Here is a 13,846-nt window from a genome sequence, read left to right as displayed (position 1 = left end):
TATTAATAACCATTTCTCGTGACACACAAATCAATTGGTACCCCATGGTGCCTGAGATGTCATATAGCAAATAAAAGGACAGGCCCCAGATGCATGTCTTTTATTGTCTGCCTGAAGCTTCGGACACGGCAGATCTGAGTGGCTCTGGGCTCTGATGCATGCAGTGGATTTTACTGCTCATCGGCGCGAGGCAGTTTTTCTCTCCCCACCACATCAGCAAAGCTCAGTTTGTTGCTTTCTTCACTAAGAGAATTCTAATTACATCACAACAACAAAACTACTCACACATTTGTGGCACCTTCTAGATTTACATTTCTCACCATCAAAACAAATGAATATTCTCGTCTGTTAAAAATGGTACATTTTCTAGATAATCGCGTTCATAAAAGCTGCCAGGTTGGGTAAGTATATCATTAGCACTGAATGTGTAAGCCTCTGTTGCCTCAAACACAAAACCAGAGGCATTCTCTGAGAATTTGCTGATTGAGTAAACTTTCTCCAGGAAATCAACCTAACACTGACTTATCCTCAGTATTCTTAAAGGGAGATTCCAATAAAATATTCTTGAATTCATTAATCCCGTATTTAGTATACCAATGTATTTAACCTTGAAATTGAAGCCATTAGGATTGTGAAAGAATGAGGTCACAACTTACCAGCATCCCTTGTCCCTTGATGTCTCTGGCAATCAGCTGAGGATCTTAGGCCATGCTGCGTATTCTGTCTGCTCAGGCACCTTCTAGGAATTAAATTTATATATTCCATAGCGGGGCAACTACTAGTAGCATGATGAAAGGCCAAACGAGCCTTCCTGTGCCCTATAGAGAGCAATTTTGATTTAAAAGGAAAAAAAAAAGTCAGAGATAGAGTCCTCACTCACAAAACTACTCATAGTAATGCATGACTTAAAGTCACTACGGTCACCGCCATCATCACTGTTACTTGTTTACTGCCTACTAAGGTAAGTATGAGCTCTGTGCTAAGAGCTTTTAGAAACATAGCTTGTTTGCAAAGATGCTCACAATGATTTCTGCATGTCTCTGGGCAGGGGTCTTTGCTTTTTGATGACAAAGAGTGGCAAGGTCACATCAGAGTTTTGGTTGTTGTTCTGTTTTGGGGAGATTTTTTTTCCTACTTTTGAATCTATTCTGGTCTTATATTTGTTTTATCAAGTAGAAGGTGGTAAAAGTGGGATTCCTGAGCCTAAATCACATAAATCCTGGCCGTTCATGCAACTTCCACTCCTGCCCTTTTGCTGCCCTGAAACCAAGATCTAAAAAGTCATGACTTGTTTTTTGGCAAATAAGACACTGTGGTGGGGCCAGGGGGAGGGGTCAGTCCAGGTTACAACCACCAAACACAAACACAAGGCCATCTGGGACTGTCCAGCTCAGCACAAGATGATAGCAGCCCCATGAGTGAACATAGGCTAGACCACCAGGCAAAACACCCACCTGATCCCAGCCCAAATTTCCAACCCCCAAATTCATAAGCAAATAGGTTTTGTTTTGTTTGAAGCTTCTAAATTTCAGAGTTAATATACAACAGCATATCATGGAAACACATCTGTTTTGTGAAAATTGAATCTTCAATGAAACATTGTACACTTTCCAGTGTCCCCACAAGGTCTCTGGGACCAGTCTGCCACACGATGGTCATGTATTTGAGTGCCACTCATTAGGCAATGTGCTCATTGGGTAAAACAAAAATCTAAGTTGCTAACCTCAAGGAAATGAATGATGAATGATTAGCAAACATGAAACAAAGCTACACTTAACAGTTCTACTTCTCTCCTGGTGTGGCTGGGCAGTGGTGAGTGATTGGATCTACAATTCATTCTCTCTGGGTTTCAATTTGCCCAGATATGTGTGTCAGGAAGTAGAAGGCGAGGAACTCAATGGATCTGAGTTCTCATGTGCCTATTACCACCTTTGGTGTTCAAAGTCATTTCTGTTTTCCTGGAGTTTCAAGGACTCTGGCTCACCTAAAGAGTCATTCTGTATAAAGAGGTTTGTCATACAGCCTGAGTAATCCCAAGGCCAACAAGGGTATATGTCCTGCTGCATGGTCACTGGCTCCTGGATGTTGGCTTCACTGGTCACCAGTGAGAATGACAACATCCCCCTGATAGCCGGTGAAACTAGGTGACTTCCAGCATTAGGCTAAGCTCTCTCACAGGATGAATGAGCTGTATCAGGTGTGACTCCTAACATTTTCTGGAATAAACTTATAAAACTCCAGTAAAAAGAATTGGACACTTCTCAGTTTCTGCTGAGATGGAATTTCTCTAAGGCAAGGGGTGACAAATGTCTATCTGAGCCAAGAGAATATATCCAATAAGAAGCAGAGAGAAGAACAGCTTTCAAAATCTAATCCCATCACATGGTAAATGATCGAGTCCACTCTGAAAGGGTGTGAGCACAAGAAGTAGTCAGAGAAACTGAAGATTATCACAGGGGGTCAAAGAAATCAGGAAAAGTTTAATAGAGGAAGGGGGATATTGAGTCAGTCATGAGCTACTACCAAAAACAGAACCAGTATTACATTATCAGGATTTTCCTGATGACAGTGTTTTTAGTATCTGGTTAGAGGTGAACAATTTTTTAGCTCATTTTGAGACTATAGCAGGTTACGTTAATTTCTAAATAATATGGTAACCCTAATATTCTACCAGCGTATGCCACTCTTATTTAGCTAAGCAGTTTTACATCTATCAGTGAGTTTGATATAATAACAGTATTAACTATAAGGCCTTCTAATAAAAGGCAGTTTTATCATTGATGCACACTGTCACCAGTCAGAGGTACTATTTGATTCTTTCTTGAAATCGTTGGTGGTTTTGCTTTGTTTGATTTCATTTTCTGCTTCATGCCAACACATGCTTAGTATTATGTCTGAGTTGTACAAAAATAGCAAATGCTATTCACCTCCTGAGAGTCTCTTAAATCCCTTACTTTTAGTCTCCCAAAATTTGAAAGGTAATATTTTCCCTCATGGGTACCAATGAACCTAAACATATAGAAGTACTATTTTTAAATATTTCTGATCTTTTCACATTTTACTCATCACTGCTGACTCCTTAGGACACCGGGATATCTTACAATATATCTGCATTAGCCAGCTTTCCATTGCTGCAAACAAAATACCTGACAAGAATAATTTAGAGAAGCAAAGATTTATTTTTGGCTCAGTGTTTCAGAAAATTCAGTCCATGGTTGGCTAGCTTCAAGGCAGAAACATCATGGCAGAAGGGCATGGTGAAGGAAAGCATTTCAGCTCATGGTGGCCAGGAGGCAGAGACAGATAGGAAGGGGCCAACGACAAATATAGTCCCCAAGGGCACAGCCACAGTGACACGCTTCCTATAGCCATGCCCCACCTGCTTACAATCACCACCCAGTAGTCCATTCAATTATTAATTCATCAAATGGATTAATTCACATATGAGGTGAGAGCTCTCATGAACTAATCATTTCATGTCTGAATGCCGATGCATTACCTCACACATGAGATTTGGGGGAACATTCCAGACTCAAAACATAAGGCCATCCCTGTCTCTTTCCCCTCAGATCTCCTGATGCTTGTTTCTTATTACTCAGAGCATATAGCATTGTTCCTTACCATTCCTCCCATCCTTTCACAAAAAAATTTACTCTTAATTCACGTTCTAAGTTGTCTCCTAATCTCACAGAATTTATAAAGTGGCATTCTTCCCTCAAGGCTGCATGATCTTATTTTTCTTTTAATTGAGCTTACATTCCACTTGGGATATAGAAAAACTAAAAGGGTATCATCTTCTAACAACAACAAAAAAAAAAATTGGAAAATCTACCGCATGATAATTTTCCTTGATCCCAGCAGAAAACTAAGATCACACTTGAAATCTAAGGAAAGACACGTACCCCCATGAAAATGTGAGACATCAGCATTGACTCAGAGCAAAGGAAAAATACAGTGCTTCTCTACAAGTGAGACAGAGAATCTTTGACCCAGGGCTACAGAGTGAGGATGAGCTAGTGGATGAGCAGTTCCTGGACACTGAAATCCACTTGCAGGATCTGTGCTGTGATCAAAAGCAAGCTCAAGGTCCTGGTAAATACAGGGAACACTTCTGCTGCAGTGCAGGCCTGGGCTGGGGAGTGACGCTCTCTAGAAAATGTGCAAGACCTCCCCTGGGGTGGGTTTTGTTTCCATTATGGCACAGGAGCTGCAAGCTGCTGAAGAAAGGTCAACAGAGCTGGTCAGCTCCTGTGCACAGGTGAGGACCTCTCATGGCTATAGAAAGGGAAGATGTCTAATTTTCCCCAGGGTGGAGACTTTTACTGTTTTCTCTTTCTGTGAAAAGGACAGGATCATGAAAATCCCACCCCAGATACAAAGGACACAGGGCTGGTCTGACACTAGGACAATAGGACCCTCCACACACACACACACACACAGCATCCTTACTATACCATCAAATGCTGAGTAACCAGTACCTATAGTCTGAAAGGGAAGGGAGCGGGGAGCCAGATAAGGAGGTCCCTGAGGTACAAGCAGAAAGGGAAGGTGAAAACTGAGGGTGACACAGTCCCTGAGAATAGAACCCTCTAGTAGACCTGTCCCAAGCCTGAGTGCAAAGGAACAATACAGGAATTTGAAGCTGATGGATACACAAGGTAAACAGACTACCAACCAGACTCAAGTCAGCTCAGTTCCTAGTAAGATTAACTCATTCCTCTGCTTGAGGCCTCACAAAAGAGAAGGCATTCCCATTTCCAGGCCCAAGTACTACTAATCTCAGTCTCCACTGTCACACACAGAAAATGGATAGAAAAGAAACAAAAAAAGATACAAGAAGTAGAAAACAACTGTAAAAATGATATCTTTTATGGTATCATAACAACACTAAATGTAAGTAGTCTGGTTCTTGGCAAGACAGTTATTTATTTTTTGGAGACTGAATCCAGGGATACTTTATCACTGAGCTACATTCCCACATTCCCAGACCAGGTTTTTTTGTTTGTTTGTTTTTTGTTTTTTGTTTTTTTTCCTTAAGGAAGTCTTGCTACATTACTTGTGTGAGCCTTGAACTTAGGATCCTCCTTCCTTAGCCTCCCAAGTAGCTGGGATTACAGGTATGGATCATTATCCAGAGAAAGCTACTTTATATGTAAATATATGCAGGTTAAAAGTGTAAGGATGGAAAAAGACATACCAGGTAAAAATCAATTAAAACAAACCTGGGTTGGTTATATTATTGTTAGAGAAAGATAAAATATCAGGGATGAAGAAGGGCATTATAGTAATACAGGGGTCCTTTTCAGAAATACATAATATTGTTTATGTACCCAACAAAGGGCTTTGAAATACATGAGCCCAAAATCCATAGCACTGAATGGAGAGAAAAACAAACTCATAATTATAGCATATTTCAACACTCCTTTCTCAGTACTTGATAGAATAAATACACAGAAAATTGGCAAGGATATAGTGGACCCAAACAACACTGTCAACCACTATCATTTTATTGACATTTATAGAATACCCTACAATAGCAGGAAATGTATTTCTCTCAATATACTTTTTTTCATGGAATATTCACAATGATGGGACATATCTAGGGCCATGAAATAAAACATAGCAACTTTTAAAGCATAGAAATAATTCAGAGAATGTTCCCAGATCTAATGGAATTAGACTAGAAATTAATATCAGAAAGATATCTGGAAAGTTTTCAGCTACTTACAAATTCATTAAGTTAAAAATTCATTAATTTTTACTTTCTCTTATGTCCCTTAAAGAGAGTGTGAAATATTTGAGAAAGAATGCTTTACTTATTTGAACACAATCATTTTAAGAATTTGTGATAATTCAGAGTAAGCCTGGATCATTCAACAACCAATGATTCAAATGAGAATTTGATAATATGGAGACCTTTGAAATTACTACAATGTTTGCCTTTTTACAAATAAGTAAACAGAAGTTCAGAGAGATTTATTAACTTTTGCCTTGTCACAAATACAGGTTTGTCTGTTTCCAAGCCTGTGATTCTAACTGCTCCCTAAGATACATGGTCAGTTTTCTCATGAACTTTGCATTACAATGTAGTTGAGACAAGGTGTGTGTGTACGCACATACACAATCAGTAAAGGTAAAATAAGTAGAGGTAGCAGAATACAACAGACAGTAGTATAGCAATATGTAAAACAGTGGATGTGTAACCGATGTGATGCTGCAATCTGTGTACGGGGTAAAAATGGGAGTTCATAACCCACTTGAATCAAAGTGTGAAATATGATTTGTCAAGAACTATGTAATGTTTTGAACAACCAACAATAAAAATTAAAAAATAAATAAATTAATTAATTAAATATTTAAAAAGAAATAAAACACTGAAAAAAATATTTGAAGTACAACCTATTTTATTAAAAATAGTATTTACGATTAAAAAAAAAAAAGGAATTTGGAAAGCCTAAAGATATGTGCTTAGTGTTTAAAACTGTTTGAGTTTAGAGAATGTTTCAGCATTTTGAATGACATTAGGCAAGTTATTTAACTTCCTGAATCCTCATTAATCCCAACTGTAACATGGGTAAAATAACAGAGGCAATCTCAAGGTTTAACACAAGTTCCCATAAAAGCTACTATAAGTATTAACCAAAATCATATCAAACAAAGTCATTGACACATAGTTAACACTAGAAACGTTAGTTATAATTTGACACCTAATTGACATTTCCTCACCCCACTAGGTTGAGAGGTCCCACGAGGGCAGGGAAAGCCTTGTCTGATTTGTTCCCCATTTTATCGCTAGCACCAAGCCCAGCATATAACACAGAGTAAGGCCCAGCTAAACCAAAGCCTTCAGATTCAGATTGGAAGAAAGGGGTGGAGAAATATGTTGGTGGGAAGTGATTTGCTAATTTCAGGGAACAGGGGAACTTTATGTAGGAGATAGAATGTGAGCCAGTCCTTTTGAGATTTAGAAAAATTTAAATAAATGAAGAGGAACAGGAAATCTGTTTCAAGTTGGTGGAGTAGCTTTTGGAAAGTTCATTCTGTGAGAAAACAAAGTTCACCTTTGAGGGACAATGAGTAGACCAGCCTTGCTGACCAGGGTGCTCCTCCAGGAGAACAGAGAGAAGGAGCTAGAACAGGAAGCTCAGGTCTGGGTACAGGGGCCTGGACACCGGGCAAGACAAGCACCACTCTTACTTTTTTTCTTCAGCCTTTGCATACCAGAAATGGCTTGTTTTTGCTCCTTCTTCATTGCTTTGGGGGAAACCAGAAGGCTCCCATCATATTTTGTTTGACACATGAACTAGTCAGTGCTGCCAGAGGTAAGCATTGTGAACAGTCATGGGACACAGGTGACGGAGTCAAGGCTAACAGGTTCTGCTGAGGTCTTGTCTGTGAGATCCCCACAGACCCACTACAGAATAGAGCAATAGAGCATTCATTTCTGCCTCCTTCTGAAAGATGCAGGGCTTAGGCAGCTCTGCAGGAGTTCAGATAAATCTCTATCCCTGTCACTGAAAATGAATGAGAGGTTGGTGCCAAGATTCTTAATGATACTATTATATGGTATTACTAATGACAATACTCAACTCTGTCTCAAAATTGCATGAGAAAAGACCTGGCTGTAAGCTTTTAGCATCTGGAAATGAGTTTGGACATGGAAATTCAAATAATTTGAACAAATTCTCCATGAGAAAATTAGGAAATTCTGAAGACAATGGCCAGACTGTCAATTAAGAATGGGAATTGGAAGAAGTCCCTTGTATTTGGCAAGGCTTCACTTGAAAACTAAGGAATGTGGAACATGGAAGAGTCTTACATTCAGATTCACTTTTCAAAGCTTAAGGTCCTTTACCCCATAGCTAATGGATAGCAATGACTATTGTTTTTCTTCTAAGAAAATTCTCTAGTGAAAATACTTATACCCTCTAAACCTCCCTAAATATAAATTGTTTCTTCTCATTGTATTCATGCATGTCCTTTGTCTGCTACCCCAAGGTTTTCAAGAGTACAGTTGTATGTCACTTAATGACTACATGCTGAGAACTGTGGCATCCGTTGGTTCTGTAGTTCTGTGAACATCACAGAGTGCACTTACACAGAGCTAAAAGATATAAACTATCACACATGAAGGTAACGTGGGAGGTCCTGTTACTCCTGCAACAGACCTGAACAGCATGTCATTGCACCAAACACTAAGAAATTTGTGGCACAGTAGTACTTGTGTACCTAAATATAGAAAAATGTAAGGTGCAATGAAAACTCTAGGCTATAGGAATTTTTCATTTCCTTTACAAATGTATGAGACAACCATCTTGTACAGGGTCCATCACTGAGCAAAATATCATTATGTGGTACAGAACTGTTTTTCAAATTCTACCCCAGAATCCTTTGCCTTGCATTTCTGGGCAATTTCGTGGTTGGAACTGAAGGAGGTACGTTATCCTCCATATTTGCCACTATCACCCTTATCCTTGTGACTGAGTTTGTGCCTCAGATTAAGGAGAGAATTGAAACTATAAGTATAGTCTGGAACTCTAAGCTCCTGCCTCAGTGTTCTTTCCAGATAAAACTTTTTTTTATTCATCAAGTTAATGATTTAATATCCTGATCTCTTTCCTCAAAATTCACATTTTTCAAGAGACCTAGGTGAGAGGTACAACCTGCCAAAGCCAAATCCCTAAAAGTTGTTCAAGGAGACTTTCAGGACACTTAAATAACTCTCTGTAAGATGTTTTCCTCTTATCAGTGCCTCCCTGCCCTGTCTACTCAGAAACAATTCCAAGCATCTGAATCCTATAGATTCATCAAAACTGTAGCTGCTTTATCAAGGTTCAAAATTCATTAAAAAAAAAATTCCTTCAACCACCAGCCTGCACACACATAAATTCCAGTCAGTCTGATTGCTAAGAGTACAAGAATAAAGATGCTGTTGGGATTAAGAGAGTCCTCGATCTAGTCTAGTAAGTAGACACCTGAAGAATTGTAGCACTATGCAGTAAATGTTGGGCATGAAGGAGGCCTTGGGTGACAGCATAATGCAAAAGAAATCCATCAAACCCTGGGAGGATTGGGAAGGGTTTAAAGATGATGTGGCACCAAAATTGAGTCTTAAGGGGTAAGCAGAAATTAACTAGATTGAAACAGGGGAGAACTGAGTTACAAGTAGAATCAACACAGCAAAGCCATGGACACATGCGCCATCATCATGAGCCTAGGGATACACAAGTATCTCCACATAGATACAGTGTAGATTGTGAAGGATGAATAGAGATTGAGGAGGCTAATAAAGTCACAAAAAAAAGGCCCTAAGTGCTAAGCCAAGGTGCTTGAATTTTATTCAGCTCTGAGGGATCTTGTATTTGCAGACCCCAATTTAATGAACAGGTTATTTTCTTTCTTTGTTTTTAAATAAAGCATTGAGCAAAAAAAAAAACAGAATTCTTGACACTAAATTCAAATAGGCACTTTCCAACTACCACTTTCATAGGGTTTCTGACAAGAATATAAAATTTAGCATCAACAAAACAGAATAATGCCTTACTCCAACCCATGTGCTCCTCTCCAGAGAGTCCCTCCCGTCTCAGAAAAGGACAGTGCCGTCCATTTGGTGGCCCTTCAAAACTTGTGAGTCATACTTGGCTTCTCTCTTTCCCTTAATCTCAACTTTCAAACTATCAGGGAGCCCAGCCTGCTGGAGTGTCCACAGTTATTCAAGACCCAGTCATTTTTCATGTGTTCCCAGCCTAAAATTCATTCTGTGTCTCTCCACTTCCCACTTGAACACACACAGCTTTCCACCTGCTCTCTCTGCCTCTCCTGATCCCCCCTAATAGTCTTCCTCCAAACAGCTGCCACAGTTGTCTCTTAAAATATGAACCTGATCATCATATTATCTGATGCTTAAAATCCACTAGAGGTTTCCTTAAGAATCTAACTGTTTGGACTTCTGCTTCCCTGGAGTCTTGAGTAGGCAGTTCATCATCTTGAGGATTTATTCTTCCAGCTACTTGGCTCTTAATGGACTACTGGTCAATAATTTAAATCCTTTGGAAAATGATTCATTAGACAATCTGGAGACGCTCTAGACATGCCAATACTAAACCTTCTGGTGGTTCTTTCAATTACAGCATGTTACCCTCTAAAACAAAAAGAAATGGGAGGTGCTGAGGCAGATCTGGGTTATTTTATCATAAATTAGTATATCTCATTACCAAGGTGCTTGAATTTTATTCAGCTCTAAAATATCTATTTCCGAAACCATATTTTAAGTATATTATTTGAGCAATTGGAAGAACATAGTTTTAATGCAGCAATTTGTGAAGACTGCTAACAAAAGGTGTGTGTGTGATAAAAAAAAATCTTTATTTTTCTCAATAAAGATTGAGAAAAATAATCCTTTTTGACTCTCTTCTTTTGAGAGAGAGAGAGAGACAGACACACACACACACACACACACACACACACACACAAAATCGGGATATATTTCCAGATATGCCTGCCTTGAAATAACCTTTCTAAGAGGCCTTTCAAAGGGATATTCATTGTGAAGCTAAAGTTGTTTTTCTTTCATAACCCAAAATGATTTGTCACTCTGTAACTGGCACCTCATTTGATTTCATCACTGGAGAAATTAAATCAATGGCTGCTTACAATTCTGCATAAGATGGTGGTTGTGTCCTATGGCCCGAGAAAGCAATTTGGCAGTCCACCCAGTGGACTGATCTTACTTACACTTGGAGTTGCAAATTCTACTACTGTTTGTTGATTCTGAATAGCAAAGATAAAAAGGATTATTAATACAGCTTCCTAGCGCTTCCCCATTGATCCCTGAAGAGACACAAGCCTCACAACCGACAAACCCAAAATATGCCAATGGGTTTTAGAAAGTGTGAAAATGAGCCAAACACAAATGGTTTCTAGTACACGGCACAAATATTGTCTTTTGACTCTTCATAGATTGTATTCAAATATCATCACCCACATCCAAGTTCAGCACTGAATATTTTATACCCAAACCTCTGTGTGAATGTGCTGCATTTTAAGATCAAGTGTAAAACTGCTCACCTTAACAGCTGCCCTTACTAGCTCAGAACTGTACTTTTTATAGTAGGGGAAAATTTTAGTTTTTTTATATTAGTGCTTATCCAAATGTTTCTTCAAAGTAACTCTGCCATCTAATTCTCATGAGTTACCACAACTAACAATGACAAGGAGTCTTAACATCTAAAAAACACTTTGTCAGCTGGGCACGGTGGCACAGGCCTGTAATCCCTGGACTTGGGAGGCTGAGAAAGGAGGATTGCGAGTTCAAAGCTGGCCTCAGCAACAGTGAGGTGCTCAGCAACTCAAGTGAGACCCTTTTTCTAAATAAAATATAAATAGGGCTGGGGATATAGCCCAATGGATGAATGCCCCTGAGTTCAATGCCCCGTAACAAAAAAAAAAAAAAAAAAAGAAATCACTTTGTCACACAGACTATTCACTTTGCTCATTTATAAGCCCCTCTTAATGATAAAGCTGGGATACAAATCATATCTTTTTGTTTTAAGCCTTGTGCTCCTCATGCTGGGCTTTATTTATGTAAATGCGTAAAACTGAAGGTCTTTGTTTCTAACCTAGTCAAAAAGATGACGTAAAAGCACAAATGGGACATAGAAATATACTTGAAATATCCTGATTAGGAAATTATGATTTGTGATAAGTTTTAAATCCTGTCATCTGGAGCAGCAAGATTTTCCACACCCTACAATGGGTGTCTTTGAAACATGCCCTTCATTTGCTGTAAGGCAGCCTGTAGAAGGCTGTACTAGATTTCCAGGCTCTTGTTCTTGGAGAATACACTGAGCCACCATTAATCTGAATATGGAGGCTTTAAAGCCTTCTTGAGATACACAAACACTGGGCTTAGAAACAGTCCGTTGTTACTTTGTATTGGTGGGGAATGGAGATAGAGTAAGGGCTGAACAGGAAATCTTTTGTTCCTTTTAAAATGAGAAGTTGATCTCAAAAAAGCTTTTTTCTTCATAAAAATTTTGGTGGCACTGTGAATTGATGCTAGATCTTATGGTGACAGGAGTAGCATTTGTGTGTCTGCGCGTTTGAGAGTTGTTTACAAGAGATGAGATACAAAGCAGAGATACATCTGTTACTGATGCTGCCAAGTATACTACAAACAATAACCGTAATTAACATTTTCATAGCTACATAGAACTTACACAGAAGTTTGTATTTACTAAATATTGTCTCACTGGATAATGTGAATTAGGAATTATGCTCACTTCTCCTTTAACAGCAAGGAAATGCTTCCTGAATTTAGAGAGATGAGCAGTCTTGAGAGATGGTCAGTCCATAACCCGGGGCTTCCAATTCTCCCCCCTTCCTCCTTGCCACTGAACACAGCTGCTCCCTCTCTGCACTTGAAAAACTGAAAGTGACAAATGATTTGGGCTCTTCGCTCTTGAATGTCCATGACATGTCCTGGCATTTCCATAACATGCTCTATCATACAATGGCCTTTCCAGTGGGCTGTACAGTATATCCTCAAACAATGTTCACTTGGTTGTGGTCAAATGCATGTTGAGGGAAACAGAGGGCCAGCAAGTGGGTCAGTCACATCTCAGGAGCTCCCAGCCTCTCCCAATCTGCTATGGAAGGACCTGAGAATTCAGCAGTGGGAAAGACCTCTTTCCTCTGTCAGTTTTCCAAAGTATCATAGAAAATTATAAAGTTAGAAAAAACAAAAGTCCTGATTTGGTTCATAAGTTTAAAAAAAGTATAGGACTTTCTGTTCTTTATTTGTACTCCTTGTACTTCCTAGATCTATTTCCTCAGGACATAGATTGGGCTGTCAAGAGGATGCTCCTAGAGAATGGTTTCATTAAATAGAGCTGGTATAGCTCAGTAGTGGAACACTGGTGTGGTATGCACGAGGCTGTGTCCAGTCCCCACCATGTCACCCCCCTCAAATAAGCAACAGTACCTGTAGGAGCACAGTATATACTTCAAAGTGCTACCAATTGCCATCACTAACCACCTACCTAGAGTCCCAACACCACAAAGATCTGGGATAGCTAATAGTGTTATTGTTCCAGGCAGCTCTAATCAATTGGGAGTGGCTCCCAGGCTCAGAGGGAAAATGCAGTGATATCCCTGTGTGAAGACACAGTGGTGGAAAGTGACTTTGTATCAGTTGCCGGCCATCTCAGCCATGGGTGAGAGGCTGGCACTTCAGATCATGTAACCAGCCCAAATTTCAATAATGATTCAAATCCCTATCACATTTCCCAAGAATTACATTTTCCTCTTGTCACCCTATCACTTGAGATATAACCAGTGATAAAAAGAAAAGATTTTGGTGAACTAGAATAAAGAGCCTGGGAAAATTTTTAAATGGATGTCAGTTCACAATCCAAAGTCTCCTTCCAACAACTTTTCCCTCTATCTCATTAAGGTCTATAGGTCTATAGGAGGTACCCCTCTCCATGCTCAGTCTTCAACTCCTCAAGTTCTATTCAAAGAAAGCTTGTTCAGAGTATTGCTTTAAAAAGAATCATCCCTAGACTAAAGAAATCAAAGCTGAGTTAGAAACCCTTGTACTTCCTAGACACTATTTCTCAGGATATAGATTGGGCTGTCAACAGCAGGACCAGAAAGAAGGAAGGCCCAGTGAAATAATGGGTGCAATGCTGAGGCCACCCCAATTCCTCAAATTCCCACTCTTATTAACAACATGTTTAAGGGAGTAAGTGAGGCAGCATCAGAGCAATGCCAATGTCACCCCAGAGTTATGGTCTGCCTCTGCCAGAGTAAGTCAAGAGATTCATTCACTCCAGAAGAGAAAACT

Source organism: Marmota flaviventris, chromosome 16 (assembly GCF_047511675.1).
Source record: "Marmota flaviventris isolate mMarFla1 chromosome 16, mMarFla1.hap1, whole genome shotgun sequence".
Classification (NCBI taxonomy): Eukaryota; Metazoa; Chordata; class Mammalia; order Rodentia; family Sciuridae; genus Marmota; species Marmota flaviventris.
This window is presented reverse-complemented; position numbering follows the sequence as displayed.